The following is a 15,524-nucleotide window of genomic DNA, read 5'->3' on the forward strand; positions in this document are numbered from 1 at the left end:
GATGTTTAATGCTAGATTGGATCTCAGTGAGGCAAATGTTCCTATTGTTGCTGCATGTTGAGTATTACATAATGTTTGACAAGCAAAAGGGGAAAGGCTACCAGCAGGATGGAAGGGTGAAGCGTGCCAACTGCTGCTTTTGCCCAGACACAAAGGCTATGTGGCTGAGGGAGGCCTTAAAATAACATTTGAACAGTCAGCCATAGTAGTGTTGTGTGTTTACACTAACTCTGGGTAGGATATTGACTCCCATTATTATTTTTGCGTAGGGGTAGACTATGTGACATGTCTACTCTGTGCAAACTAATCAATACATATACTCCGGTTTTCAAAAACTAAGTTTATTGTGCATAACTGAACAAGCAACAAACTTGAAGTGCAAATAAACAAGATGAAAATATTTTAGAGCACTGTCTTAGGGTAACCCATACTTATAAAGCACCAGTAAAACAAACATTTGTTTACATATTAAAATCTTCATTCATGGTAAAAACAAACAGTGCCGTGTGTTTGCTGGTGGAGCCTGCGGTAATCACAGGCCAGTATAGGTGTAGTCATGGTTCTCCTTGTGCTCCCCAGATGTGAAGTGGTAGAGGTAAAGATTTATGCCATGCTGCCATGTGTTGTTCTGGGTGATGTTGGGAGCAATGTGTGGAGTTTCCCATGGAAGGAGAGGCTGCTGTGTACAGGGTCTTTAGGCATTTAGCTCATTAATGTAGTGCAACATCTGCATTTGCAGCCTGAACAAAGCCATAATGTCCTAGTGCATTTCTCAATGAAACTTTTGGTCCCTTTGCCTCTTCTCCAGCTGGAAGTCAGTTAGTGGACACAGGTAATGCAATGTCTACACTAGCACTACATTGATGGAAATAGGTCAGCTTTAGCCCCAAGTTGTTCAGGGGAAGGTGATGCTATTTGGGGGACTCTAACCTGGGAAGCAGTGACTCTGAAAAATATTTGGGATGGGGTGTGTGTGTGTGGATAATCAACTAAACATGAGCTCTAGAGTGACTCTGGCCAAAAGGGATCCTTGGATGCATAAACCGGAATCTTGTATAGAATTAGAGAGGTTGTTACCTCTGCATTTGGTACTGGTGCATCCATTGCTGGAATACTGTGTCCAGTTCTGGTATCCACAATTCAAGAATACATTGGAGAGGGTTCAGAGAAGAGCCACAAGAATGATTAAAGGATTAGAAAATATGCCCTATTATGATAGACTGTTTAGCTTAACAAGGAACATTAAGGGGTGACTTGATTATTTAGAAATACTTAAGTGGAGAACAGATTCTTCATAGTGGGCTTTTCAATCTACCCGAGAAAGATATAACATGATCCAATGTCTGGAAGTTGCAGCGAGACACATTCAGACTGGAAATAAGATGTGAATTTTTGACAGTGAAGGTAATTAACTATTGGAACAATTTACCAAGGGGAATGGTGCATTCTCTATCAGTGGCAATATTTAAATCAAGAGTGGCCGTTTTTCTAAAAGGTATGCAGTAGGAATTATTTCGGGGAAGATTCTATGGCCTGTGTTTATAGAGGTGGTCGGACAAAGTTATCACAATGGTCCCTTGTGGACTCGGAAGCTATGAATCTGTCATGTCAGTGTAGCAGGGTGCCAGTGTCTGTGGGAGACACACTTTAGGCATGGGCACATTCAAACCTAAGTCACGTTAGGTCAATGTAACTTTATAGTGTAGACCAGGACTAAAGCAAATAAATCAGGGTAGGCAGCTCCTTGCTCATCTCTTATGAGACCTTGTGAGGAAAAGTCTCACGAGATCCTGTTCTTGGTAACCAACACCAGTGTATAGATAGGACTTAGGCCTGGTCTACTTTAAAAATTAGCTCAGCTTAGCTACGTCTCTCATGATTGTGAAAAATGTCCCACCCTGTGTTGTGTAGTTATGTCAACCTAACTCTCAGTGTAGGTACAGCTAGATTGATGGAATAATTCTTCTGGCCTCAGTCATCCTCTGGTGCCTAAGAAATGAGGCGTGAAACCCAATAATTGCACTGAATGCTCAGAAGCTGCCACAGTGAGAACGATTTCACCTGACAGAACCCATGTTTCTGAAATCCAACAGCATTCTGAGCTGAGCAGTTGCACTGAATGGCTTTACATTAAGGGCACCTCTTCACCGGCAACATTAAAGTGCTGCCGTGGCAGCGCTTTAACGTGGCTTGTGTGGTCGTGGCAGAGCGCTGGGAGAGAGCTCTCCCAGCATTCTAACGAACCCACCTCCATGGGGGACATAGCTCCCAGCGCTGGGGCACTGTCCGTGCTGGCGCCTTAGTGTCGAAACTTGCAGTGCTTGGGGGGGGGGGGTGTTTTTTCACACCCCTGAGCAAGAAAGTTGCAGCACTGTAAAGTGCCAGTGGAGACAAGTCCTAAGATTCCAAGCCGGCACCTCTCCAGCCAGTTACTTTTTATAATTTGAGGGCCTGCTTGTCTTGTTGATACCTCCAAAGTTTTCTCTACACACCTGTTAAAAAATTGGTTCAAAGCATGGTTCAAACATAGCTCCCCTTTAAACTGGTTATCAATATAATTTGGATTATAGCGACCTAAGCGACCAGAGGAACTAGTGAACAGGAGCAGCTACCAGGGAATATGTCAAGAGAGTTCTCCAGCTGAAGGAGGAGTGACTCTGACCTTGGGGTGAGTTTGCTGTCTGTGTGCTTTCTGCTTGACTGAAGTATATAGTGTGGTCTGTTTAGAGGGTTGTGTGCTGAGCCTACCAGGCAACATTTAAGCAGGGGTAGTCAATAAGGCAGACCGTGGGCAAAATCCAGACTGCCAGAAGCTTTTGAATGGGCCGTGAAATCTTTCCATTTACTTATTATTGCTATTGTTATTGCAGTGTGAAAAATGTTTCCGAGTCTGGACCTTGACTATATCTGACCAAGAAATTTGGACCTTGACAAAAAATATTTAACTGGCTTAGAGTTTCTTAACAAGACTTTAATCCCTAAGCCTGTTAACACCTGTTAAGTGGGGGGGGGGGGGGGCTACTCAGAGAGAACAGGAGTTTAAAAAGCCAGCTCCTAGGTGACCAGAGGGCTGGTGAACAAGATCAGCTAATGGGTGTTTTGTGAGGAAATTTAGAGGGCGTACCTGAGATCCACACATACCTGATTAACATTGTCTAATCTTAAGCCAATAAACACTCTTCTCCTTCCCCCACCCCCTCAAAAAAAACCGCAACATAAAACAAAACCCCCAGGAGTAAAAGCTGGAGGAGTAAAAAGAATGCAGGCAGAAGTCCAGCAGCAGAGTGGGAGCTATTCAGCTTATTGCACTGAATGTAGCATGTATGATCACCTGTCTTGTGGGCTGGTGGCGTGTGTAAGGAGCTCATGGCTCTGAGAGAGTATGGGCTCTGAAGACCAGAGTGGCTGAACTGGAGGAGCTCAGGGACACAGAGAGGTACATAGATAAGACTTTCTGTGACACAGTAGGGCAGTGCCAATCTCAGTCTTACAGCCTGTCTTCTGTTGAGGAAGATGGATGTTCTCCTTCCCTGAGACTTTCAAGTGGAGTGGAAGGAAATGATCTCATAGCTGGGACCCTCCTTTCCTATGATGTCAGGGTATCCTCTCACACTGAGAATACCTCTTTGCAGGAGGGAATGCTGGTAATTAGCATAGTTAATAGTTATGGGGGATTTGATCATTAGAAATATAGGTTTAATTAGGTTTCTGATGACCAGGAGAACTGCATAGTGACTTGCCTGCCGGGTGCGAAGGTTGCGGATCTCTTGAGACATCTAAACAGGCTTATATGCAGTGCGGGGGAGGAACTGATAGTTGTGGTTCATGTAGATACCAATGATATAGGAAAAGAGAGAAGAGAGGGCTTGGAGGCCAAATTTAGACTTCTAGGTAAGAGATTGAAGTCCAGGACCTCTATGGTAGCATTCTCTGAAATGCTTTTAGTTCCACACGCAGGGCCAGTTAGACAGGCAGAACTGCAGGGTCTCAATGTATGGATCAGACAATGGTGTAGGGAGGAGAGATTTAGGTTTATTAGGAACTTGGGAGCCTTTTGGGAAAGGAGGAGCCTATATAGCAGAGGTCCTGAAACTGTGGGATGTGACGACCCCCCCCCCCCGGGGTGTGTGTGCAGAGGAATGTTTGGGGAAGTGCAGTGGGGCTTGGGCCAGCTCCCACGGGAGGTGGGGAGGGAGCAGCACCCAGCCCTGCTCCATTCCACTCCCAGCTCTGCTCTGGCCCAGCCACGGGGTGGGGGGAACAGGGGACCCTGAAAAGTTTGTGACCACTGCTATACAAGAACGCAAATAGAAAGGAGCATATACTCTGACAAATCAAGTGTGTAAAGTTATAATTAGGCAGGCCAAAAAAGAATTTGAAGAGCAACTAGCCAAAGATGCAAAAACTAATAGCAAAAAAAAACTAAATATGTCTGAAGCAGGAAGTCTTCCAAGCAATCAGTGGGGTCACTGGACAATCAAGGTGCTAACAGAGCACTCAAGGAAGATAAGGCCATCGTGGAAAGCTAAATGAATTCTTCGCGTCCATCTTCCCTGCAGAGGATGTGAGGGAGATTCCCATACCTGAGCCATTCTTTTTAGATGACAAATCTGAGGAATTGTCCCAGATTGAGGTATCAGTTGTAATTTTGGAAGAAATTGATAAATTGAACAGCAATAAGTCACCAGGACCAGATGGTATTTACTCACTTCGTAAAGCTTATGCTCTAATAAATTGGTTAGTCTCTAAGGTGCCACAAGTACTCCTTTTCTTTTTGCGAATACAGACTAACACGGCTGTTACTCTGAAACCTGTCACTTTGTATAGTGGGGTTGAACCATTGAACAAAACTGTAAACCCTGTATGATGGAAACCACTTCAAGCCAGGGAGTGAGACAGCACCCCTAGTTCCAGCACCTATGTATTCACCCAAGAGTTTTGAAATAACTCAAATATGAAATTGCAGAATCATTAACTGTGGTATGTAACCTATAACTTAAATCAGCTTCTGGACCAGAAGACTGGAGGCTTGCTAATGTGGCACCAATTTTAAAAAAGGCTCCAGAAGCAATCCTGGCAATTACAGGTCAGTAAGCCTAACTTCAACACCAGGCAGATTGGTTGAAACTATAATGAAGAACAGAATTATCAGACACCTAGATGAACATGATTTGTTGGGAAGAATCAACATGGCTTTTATAAAGGGAAATCGTGCCCCACCAATCTACTCTAATTCTTTGAGGGGGTCAACAAACATTAGGAAAGGGATAGATAGAAAAACAGTAAATATTATGATGCCACTATATAAATCCATGGCACTGCCTGAAGTTATAGCCACCTCATCAGAAAAAATAGAACTGGAAAAAATACAGAGAAGGGCAACAAAAATGATTAGGGGTACGGAACAGCTTTCATATGAGGAAAGATTAAAAAGACTGGGGCGGTCTCTTTTCCAAGCTGACAACTAAGGGGGGATATGAAGGAAGTCTATAAAATCATGAATGATATGGAGCAAGTGAATAAGGAAGTGTTATCTATTTCTTCATGTAACAAGACCCAGGGGTCACCCAATAAAATAGACAGCAGGTTTAAAACAAACACAAGGAAGTACTTTTTCACACAACTCAATCAACCCATGGAACTCATTGCCAGTGGATGTTGTGAAGGCCAAAATTATAACTGTTCAAAAAAAGAATTAGATAACTTCCATGGAGGAACTGTCCATCAATGGTAAATTAGCCAAGATAGTCAGGGATGCATCCCATCAGCGTTCGTGTTGCACTCCTTGTCCATTCAAGCTCAGGTCAGCAATAATATTTAGCATTTTATAGCTTAAAGGTATTGTAGTAAGGATTAACTAATGATGGGACTAAATTTAGGAGCTCTGTCATATTCTCAGTCCATCAGACCATGTTTTCCAAGCCATGGAAAGTTGTCTTCATTTTAAGGTTGCTGGGGGATGTATGTGAAATGAATTAGATGTTTTCTCAGCAGTTACCAATGGACAAGTGTCCACAAAACCACTACAGTTCTCAAGTGACCCACCTATCTGGCAGTTTCAGCATGGAGCCCTTCAGACCTAGCTTCTCACCCCTCCAGGTGGTTCCTCTAGGTCAGGACTGAGGCCCAGCAGTGCTGTAGCCCACATTGTACCGGTCTGTGGATAAACAGTGGATTTCTGCCTCTGGAATGGTTAGTTGTGTTGAAGGGAGGGTGTAATGGGGGGTTTTCATGCTTGGTTTTTTACATTAAAAACTTAGGTCTTTCTGTCCTGCTTTCCTGGAAGACTTGATGAATAATTAGAATTCGTAGAATTTTGATGGAAACAAAATTAACAGTCAGGGTCAGCCTAGGCTAAACTACAAAAGTTTCTAGCCTGAAGCAAAGGATTGGGGTGTATCCAGACTAGTCTTTACAAAAGCGTTAACTACCTCAAATGAATTGGCAATCAGATCAGTTCCCTCAGTGATATTTATTCAGATTGAAAGATTTTTTGTTTGTTTGTTTAACACCTTTTAAACTATAGCTCTTGGAAGAAAAGCTGTTTAAGAATTTAACACTCCCCCTACTTCAGATAAAGGCTGAGAGATCTCCCAATAAACATCTGCAAATCATCCAAAAAGTCTTCAAAAAAAAAAAAAAAAAGACAGAAAAGACAAGACTTGACATTAATTGATCATCCAAAAGGGGGAAAAGCAGTTCTTTGTTTTTCCTTTGGAAAACACACATCTTTCAGGTCCTTATGCATCATAAAGAACTCTCCTCTCCACCTCCCAAAAAAAACAGTGACAGCCTCCCTCTGCATCTTCTCTCTGTCGATCCCTCTTTTAAATTCCAATTTAGAATTACTGTATGAATTACAAACAACATGTGATGAGGATAATCAGCCTTAGCTGTCTACTCAGTCTTCCAAAAAAGGTCAGCCGTAAACTTTTCAAAAATAACCATCACTAAAATACTCGCAGCCCTGGTGGCTGAATTTCGAAAGGAGGAAAATCAACTGGGGAAACTGCATATCAGGGTTCACTCAATGTCTGCGATTGTATTACTACTGCTTTGTGGAAAAGCTTGCTTTACAAGTGAGGGCTAATCTACACTGGCAATGCTAAAGCACTGCCTAGCTCCCAGCGCGAGGGGCGCAGCTCCCAGCGCTGGTGCACTGTCTACAGTGGCACTTTACAGCACTGAAACTTGCTGCGCTCAGGGGAGTGTTTTTTCACCCCCCTGAGCAAGAACCCCCTCCCATCAGCATAGGTGGGGTCTGCACTTAAGCACTACAGCGGTGCATGTGCTGCTGTGTTGTTTCTTTGTTGTTCCCCCAATGTAGATGTGCTGCCTGGTCACCAGTGTGAAGTGGGGCTGGCACTGCCAGTATAATTTAACCTTGGTTTGAAACTATACAGCAGTAAAAAAGCCTAACGTAGGTATTCCCTAATGCAGTAGTTTTCATTTAGGGAAATGAAATTCTAAATTTCTAAAAATTTTTGAATGGAGGTGAGGACTCCTTTCAAAATCTTAGGCCTAGTCTGTGGACCATATAAGTTGAAAAACACTGCCCTAATGTGAGACCGTCCTAAAGGCTTATTAATGTTCTGGAAAGGGAACTACTAAAACTCTCTCCACTCCCTGCAGAGAACATGGGAAGGTGGTGACAGCCCTATAGACTGATGGGCAATGACTTTGACATTCTACTGGAGATATTACTTTTATAATGAGAAATGATACAGATTCTTGGCACTGGCTTAGTTAGAAGAATGGATTCATTTTAAGAAGATGCCAACAGAATTTGTATGTCTTGCTCAGTTCAGGATGGACCATAAATGTTTAACACTTAGAACACTGGCCTTTTTCCAGAATGCCAGCCAAATTAAATTGAGGACTGGTGTGTATTCAGAATCTTGATATGCTTCACCCTTCCCCTTTGCCTCCAATTAGATGAGCAATCAGGTAAAGGAGGAATGGTGCTCTTCATTACCCTCTTCTTTACTAAAACAGGAGGACTTGTGGCACCTTAGAGACTAACAAATTTATTTGAGCATAAGCTTTCTTGAGCTACAGCTCACTTCATCGGATGCAGGTGCCGCAAGTCCTCCTTTTCTTTTTGCGGATACCGACTAACACGGCTGCTACTCTGAAACCTCTTCTTTACTGTTACACTGGGTTCTCTTCTCCCTAGTGTTCACCGCTGCTCTAACTGTAGGAGGATTGGAATGGTGAACCAAATTAACACACAGCATGTTGGCTCACCGTAGGCAGTAGCGGTTTGTGAAATCCACCCACACAAAGCTATAATCACCACTTAAAAGCAACCAGCAGAGAGGGGGTAGGAGGAAAGGTAGGTTTGTGTTGTCCCCCCATTTTTTTCACTTATCTTTAAACAAAACCTACAAGGGTGGAGACATTTATCAAGGGTATTGTTTGTTTGCTTTTAACTTTGAAAATGTCAAGGCCGGTCTTTCCTGGTTTCACGGTGGACTCATTGGGGATCCCAGAATTGTATATTGGGAGTTTTCTCAGCTCTTAATTGAAAGCGGTAGCCTGTTGAAGCCTTAACAAAGAGATCTTTTCACTTAAGAGGTTGAAATAAATAGTTGTGAATAAAGCTGACCAAAAATGTCTGAATAAAAACCATTTACCCTCTCACTTAAAAAGGCAAATCTTCCTTGGTACTTTTAATTTAATAATCCTAGTAATTCTCTAGTCATCCATAGAGTCTTCCAGGGTAAGCAGGGCTTGAATTCCTGAGCTAAATCAGTAGGGAAGAGGAAAAACCTTTTCAAAAGCAAAAACGTTTAGGTCTCTTCATACATGACTGGGAACAAGCCCAGTTCACTCCTTCCTCCCCCTTCTGGGTTATGTTTAAGAACTTAACAAAGGATATAAAGGGTGTGTTGGGCCTCCTGTGGGCCTCTACACCTGTGTAAATGTTACCCTAAATGAGGTATTCAGATACTACATTCTAGTGTCAAAGTACTGGTAAGAACAGAAAATGGCACAACAGGAATCCAGTCTCCTGGAAGAAATGTAATGGGAGCAGGAAATGGTATGAATATGTAATGCAAACTATTATTCTGGCAACCTTTGTGTTCCTCTTTGCTTTGTCCTGTGAAGATTTGATGGCAGGCAGCAGCAGACTGTCCCCTAGCGGAGGTATGTGGGGCACTCCTGAAACCTGGGATAGCCAGTGGCCTTTCTAAAATGGCAAAAAGTCTTCAGAGAACTTGCCAAATAACACCCATGTGACAGATGTAAAACTAGAAAATTTAAAAGGAATTGAACACAGCTTTTGATGTCTGATTGTGTGCTAGTGTTACAGCCCACAGCATCAGGAGAAAGCTAACATTGGCCATGGATTAGTTTTAATCAAATAAGCAGACATTTCTGCTTAATGCTGACAAGCTGAAATAGGATATTTGATCAAAAAAGAAACAGTGGTTCAGTCTGTCTCCTTCTCGACTAAAATTGAAAAGCATCAAAATAAGCACAGTCAACATAAGTTGAATTTGGTTTAGAGAGTGTGAAGGGTGTTTATCATATACAGCTGAGCATGAGTCATCTGAGGCAACAGCTACAGTTTTCTTTTTTCAGCCTCTCAGCAATAACCCACAAATAATCTGATAAATATTGAATTATGCCACAGGGCAACTGTTCATACCTTTAATAAGCTCTGTTTCCCGTTTTTTCCCCACATCCACCTTCTGAATAAATGCTTTGTCACAAAAGCAGAACTACGAGTTAAAATTATGCTTTGCATTCCACATCTGCTTCTGTAACTAACAAGATGTAGTCCCCACAAGTACCATATACTTTAGAAAGCTCTCTGACCTACTGCAGAGCCCACATAGAGGGCAACAATGCAATTCTACCAGGGTCTAGAAAGTCAGAGGTTCACTGCAGAATCCAGGACTTTTAAACAGGGTTAAGGTCACTCACTGCTGGTCATGTTTGATTAAATGTTAAAATAAAACATGGATTTAAATCTTTTCACATAGACAAAGGTTGAACTCTGTGATTTTATATCACGCGTTCTGGAGTCTTACTGAATGAACTCTGAATGTTTTTAAGGCCAAGTGATTTAAAACTGCTCTGGCTGAACAGTACAGATTTATGATGTAATTTATAAAAATTCCAGTGAAATCAGGGCACATTCAAGCTGTATTAGACAAAGGTATAGCACTAGCTTCCCCTTCTGGCTGAAGGGAGCAGCAATCCCTCGGCAGGAAAAGTTTTACAGAAATGTAGGTCTATATTCTTGTATATGCTTAAGATATGGATTATTAACATGTTTTGTATCACCAAGATATATCCACCTCCATCATCTGATTGCCATTATTTGACTGCCCGGTAAAGGCTGTGGGTCATAGCACTCAAGTCAATATATTACTGGGGGTGGGAGGAAAGCTGCTATGTTTGAAAACATGGGATAGAAGAGAAACAAAGTTTCTCTGGAAGTGTGGTCCTACTGTGAAAAGTGACTAGATAAAACTGGCACCTTTTCTGCAACATGCCTCTGTATTTTCAGAATCTGATCTGCTGACATTAGGGACATATACATTTTTAGTCCTCTTAGGCCAGGTCTAATCTAGAAACTTTGTCAGTATAGCAATGTAGCTTAGGGGTGTTTTGCAACATTTCTATCCTGGTAAAAGCCCTAGTGTAGATGCAGTTACGACAGAAAGTGTTTTTGCCAGTATAGCTTATTTTACTTAGGGAACTGCTATAAGCAATCTCAGAAAAAGCACTTTTTGCTGGTATGAAGTATGTCTACACTGGGACGGTGTGCCATTATAACTATACGAGCAAACTTTTTTTAATGTCGACTTGGCATCAGTCTTTCAATGACAGCACTGCCCCAATAGAGACCGAGTGAACTGGATTTTATTTCTTCATGTACATCATCATTTTTCCCACCTTTCACCCCATTCCCTCCTATTGTTGTTTGCACCTATTTATTGTATCCTGTCTTAAACTACATTGTAAGCTATCCAATAGAGACGTTTGGGAATTTTCTGAGAAAGCACTCTTTTTTTGTCAGACAATGTCCATTTGTTAAACCCAAAATTGTTGGTGGGAAAGGATCTGTTCTAATAAATCTTCAGATTTGAAATTTTTTTTACAGAATTTTGAAAATGTGGAAACAGGACAAGTTTTTTGTTTTTCCAGTTTGAAATGACTTTTTGTTTTGAAAATTTAGGTAATTTACACAAAAAGGTTAACATTTAGAAAGGTCAAAGTTGAAACAAAATTTTTAGAAATTATTGAAATGTTTTGATTGACCCAATCCAACATATTTATAGATTATTGGTTTGTGGAAATTTTTGAGATTTCAAGTTTTCATCCTGATTCAGGATGGGAAAAAAATTCAAAATCAAATGTCCTGGGATCAGATAACTGTTTCTCTGTCAGGGATAAGTCCACAGATCAGCAGAGTGGATCTTGACTGATCTGTTGCTGTAGTGAGTAAAATCAAAACTGACTGGATGGCTGAGGCAGTGGCCCTCCCCAACCCCATTCCAGGGACCCCTTTAGTTCTGCTCTGCCTCCTGTAAGCTACTGATAGGGAAGTGGAATCCAGCACCTTCTGCGAGAGAGAGAGGACTTCTGTTAATTAGTAATTTGGATAACATTTAGTCTTATTTGGACACGCTGGTCACACTAAAAAAAAAAAAAAAAAGTTTGAAGAGTCGCTTTGTCTCTTTTCTGGAGTTACCACAGCAGGCACCTAGTTCATCTTGGAATGTTGATAGACACAGACCCACAATTTTTTTCTGTCAGCTGGAAGACAGAACAGGATCAGATCAGCAGTTACCCTCTAAAGGAGGTGCGCAAAGATGTCAGCACTCTGAGTGTTTGGGCAAGAATGCATATGAGGACTCTCCAGGGCTTCCTCGTCTCCCTTTCCTGCCATTTTATGATTTTTTTAATTTAATTTTATTTTTTTCTTCTTGGAAAGTGAATGTTCCATCACTTGTGTTTGAATTCCCTGGATTGGTGGATGAGTTTGGAGAGGTTCTAGGGAGAGATGGCCATGGCAGAACCAGATAGGTCTGTCATAACTATAGGTCTGGAGGGATGGGGTGCGTTCTCTGAGAAGTTAGTGACTCAGAGTGGTGGTCCTCTGAACAAAAGGAAAGCATGAATTTTCCAGAACCGAGGGCAGGAAAGTGTGTTTTTGAATAACTGACCCCATCATCCTCATAACGATGGACAATACATTGGCGATAACATACATATGTAAACCACCTTGCGGTAGGAGGTCAAGGTATATACATAAGGAAGCAGCATTATTGATGCAGTGGACAGAGGCCCATTTTCTATCAGGGTTTTGCATATCAAGGCCACCAGTAATAAAGGCTGGCTGGCTGAGCAGAAGAAAAATCAATAAGATAAAATGGAGTCTTCACAATGAATCTTTCCAGTTGATCACCAAAATGTTTGGAACTCCAATTTGGGATTTTTTTTCCATCCAAAGCAAACTGGAAGGCTTGCCAATGCTTAGCAATGTGGAAAGAGCCAAGAGCCCTACACAGAGGTGCCCTGTTGCTCAAGTGGCCAAGGCGCTACTTTGTTTTTCCCCTAGTGCCCATTACCACAAGGGTGTAACAGAAGATCGAGGAGGAGGAAGTGGAAGTGATCTCACTGGGTCCCCAATGGCCCAGGAGATCTTGGTTTCCCAACCTGGTGAACGTGTCAGTAAACCCATCATTTTTCCTCACTCAAGGGCTGGATTTGGTATTGTATGGACCACTTCTTCTGCAAGTTAAATCTAGCAGCTTGGCATTTGAAAAGAAGTTTGGTGTGCTCACTGCATGGAAGAAGGCAAGACACACAGTATGTGTTTTAACTAAGCTGCAGCTTTATTAGTTTAATTACATCCAAGGTTCCTGTTGAGGGACAGCCCCATCACTTGCAACCCATTGATTCTTTGCCAATTCATGGGGGCTTCCACTGGAGGGGAAGTCTGTCATCACATTAGGAGGGTCTCTGGGCACTTCCACTCCCCTGATAGCATCTCTCCCCCTCTAGGGGATTGAGGTCAGAGGGGACATTGACCATCAGCCTGCACTGCCATCAAGTGCATTGGCTGGGTGTCCCCTGGCCTCTGGTTTGCATTTCCCCCCAGGAGGTTAGACATCATATCCTAATGAGATGGGGCATCACCTTGGGATGCCTTCTACATTATCTGTTTGTATCTGGAGTCTAAATCAATGAGTTCCTGCACTGGGCACCTGCCACAAGTAGGCACTAGCATCAGATTGGCTGCCTCCACACCCATGTCCCTACAAGAAGTTACCTAGAAATTCAGCCAACCCACTACTAAGATCATCCAGGAACAAATCTGTGCCTGTATCAGAAAAAGCTCAGGTACAGGCTGGGCTGATGATAACCAAGTTACCTCAGGACTCCAGCCATGTCAGTACTTTCCAGTTGGTCCTCCTCCAGGCCTTATCCACATTTTTTGTGGGTGGATTGCAGTCTGCCAAACCCTGCAGACTAGTATCTCCAACTATATCATCCCCATGCTAGGAAACATGTCTAGCAGCAGTCTAATATCCTGCTTAGCCTTCCAAATCAGTTGGAGCCTGGAGCCCGTTCCCAGGTCATTCTTCCCTAGGGGGATAATAATGTGTGGCATATCCTTATGGTGCACCAGTCCATGCAAAGGAGGCATGAGCTAATCCACTACATGCCCTCTCTGCTGTGCCAAGATAAAATCATATGCAGCCTGACGACCAGCTGCAAGCCCTTTGCTGAATTACACACTCTTTTGTGAGTCCAATGCACAATGCTGCACCCGCAAATCCATGTCACCAGCTATAGACTTGCTCCAGTATGTTCTATATGATAGACTGGGAAGGAAGCAGACATGGTTAAAACCTGTGGTGCTTATGGACCACCACCATTTCAGTCTCCTCTCAGGCAGCTGCATGTAGGACTTACAGGTCCTGGATCACTTGTGCACTATAGCCTGGATCTCTGGTGTGCCAATACCAACTGGGTAACTGCTGTTGCAGCTACTATATGAAACTGATGCGTATACCAGCCTCCTTGTCAGGCTGTGACCTGCGTCTCAGACTTTAGGGGGCTTTCTCATGATGGCATCTTCGTGGTCCTGTGACCATACAACTGATGCTGAATGAAGTAGTGGACGAACAGAGACATGTCCAGGTAGGGCAGAGAAGGTAGTGAGAATCCCACTGGTGACTGGGTTGATTTAAAATAAAGGAGAGAATTTTTTTCTCATAAGAAAAATACTAAGTTTGTTCAGTAATTTCTAACACACTCACCCTTTCTCCTGCCCCTTGGCCTTGCACATGGAAGAAAAGCTAGGGAGTGTGGGGAAAGCAGCCAAGGGGGAATCTCAGGTTTTTCAGTTTTCCATTATAAACAGGTATACACACATTCTTGTGTCTTTTTTCATAGGGGGACAGCATGTTGGTGAATGAGTGAGTTGTTGTGGGGGTGAAGTTGTCAGGGGCATGTAGAAGCCCCACTGTTTGAAGTCTAATTGAGGGTTGTTTAGCAGAGCTCAGGACCAGTGACAGGATACTATGCCCTCTTCACCCTACCTGCTCCTCTTTGTGGCTGTTCCTATGAGATCTGCTGGCCAGGATTAGAATGTAATAGCAGAACAGTAGGGGGGGTCAGGGGAAAGGTCAGTGGGTGTGGGGATGTCTGGGTAGAGGTTGTCTATATGTGTGTATGGGGAAGTGTGTGGGTGTTGGGAGGGGTGTGTATGGAGGTGTCTGTTGGGAGAGGTGAGTGTATATACAGTGAGGGGTGTAGGTGCATATGTGGGATGTCTGTGTGCACTGGAAGGGGTCTGTCTGGGCACTGAGACAGTTATATGAGTAGTGGTGTGTCTGGGAGGTGTCAGTTGGGGGTGTTTGGAGAAGTGTGTGCACGGGGGTGGCTGTGGGTGTTGGGAGAGGAGTGTGCAGAGGGCGTGTCAGCTGGGAGAGGTGTGTGTACAGGGTAGGGTTGCCAACTTTCTAATTGCACAAAACCAAACACCCTAGCCCCGCCCCCGCTCATTAACATTCCCCTTCCCTCTCTGGCTTGCTCGCCCCCATTCTCACTCACTTTCACTGGGCTGGGGGAGGGCTCTAAGTGGGGTGGGGCCAGAAAGGAGGGGGCTCCAGGCAGGGACTTGGGGTGTGGGAGGGGGTGATGGCTCAAGGGTGGGGCTGAGGGGCTTGGCTCCAGGCTGGGGGGTGGGGCGAGGGATTTGGCGTGTGGGAGGGAGCTGCAGGTTGGGGGTCAGGAGGGGGTGCGAGCTCTGTGGTGGGGCCAGGGGTTCAGGGTGTGTGTGGGGGTTGGGGTGCAGGGATGACCCCTAGAGCGGTGGCTGCGGGTGTTGGGGGGTCTGTTGGGAGAGGGATGTGTACGGAGGTGGCTGGGGGTGTTGGGGGACACGGGGGAAGGGGTCTCTCTGGGGGGGATTGTTCTAGTCTTTGTACACACGAGCTCTAGGAAAGTGCAGGCGCTGTGCTCTCTAATGCGCATTGCGCATGCCTGGAGCT

The sequence above is a fragment of the Lepidochelys kempii genome, chromosome 4, assembly GCF_965140285.1.
Source record: "Lepidochelys kempii isolate rLepKem1 chromosome 4, rLepKem1.hap1, whole genome shotgun sequence".
Lineage (NCBI taxonomy): Eukaryota > Metazoa > Chordata > Testudines > Cheloniidae > Lepidochelys > Lepidochelys kempii.